Raw genomic sequence first — 967 nt, forward strand, 5'->3', positions numbered from 1 at the left:
CTTGACTTGGTGTTGTCAGCACCACGCTCACCCAAGTGAGCCAACCGGCCATCCCTATATGTGGATCTGAACCCGTGGCCTTGGTGTTATCAGCACCGCACTCTCCCAAGTGAACCACGGGCCGACCTCTGAAAATGTAACATATCTTTTCATTCTATCTTTCATTTCTCTTAACCCTTTTTCACATTTTCCATTCCTTTGTCTTTCTGTATCACATTCTGTGTAATTTCTTCAGATACATCATCTATTCATAACTTTTGAAGGGTGTCCAATCTGGTGGCTAGTATATACGTTGATATAATTTTAATTATTATATATAAATTTTATTTTAAAATGTCTTATTCTTTTTCAAACCTATTCTCTGCATATATTTATTTGTTTAATCACATTAAATACACGTATTTTATGTTCTGTGTCTGACCATGCTAAAATCTGAAGTCTTTGTAGTTCTGTGTCTGTCTGTGGTTTCTGCTGTTCTTATTTATGGTACTTTGTTTTCTTATGTGCTTCGTTTGGTTTTCTTGAGAAATGTCCATTTTCCTTAATTATATTTTTCATTCTGTAGGAATTCTTTGAGGTTTGGATGGAAGTTGAATTCTTCCAAAGAGGGTTTGCATTTGCTTCTAAAAGTCACCTGAGGGCCCTATCATTCCAAGTGTGGGTATGTATGTGTTCGGACCTGTATCAGTTTCAGAGTTCTGTCAGGAAACAGAAACCACTCAGTGTATTTTAAGCAGAGAGGGGTTTAATACAGGGAATTAAGTGCTTGTAAAATCATGGGAAAAACTGGAGGAGTAGGAATCAGGAGGCCTCCCCTGTAGCTATTGAGTTCAAGTATAAATCACAGTTTTGATTCAGCTTCTTCCTAGTATTTGGAGGCCACTACTGTTATTGCAGCTGTTACTGTAATGACCATATCTGCCCACAAAGCTGCTTAAATCACTCTGAAATGTTGAGTCTGGCCACT

Source organism: Galeopterus variegatus, unplaced genomic scaffold, assembly GCF_000696425.1.
Source record: "Galeopterus variegatus unplaced genomic scaffold, G_variegatus-3.0.2 Scaffold14928, whole genome shotgun sequence".
Taxonomy (NCBI): Eukaryota; Metazoa; Chordata; class Mammalia; order Dermoptera; family Cynocephalidae; genus Galeopterus; species Galeopterus variegatus.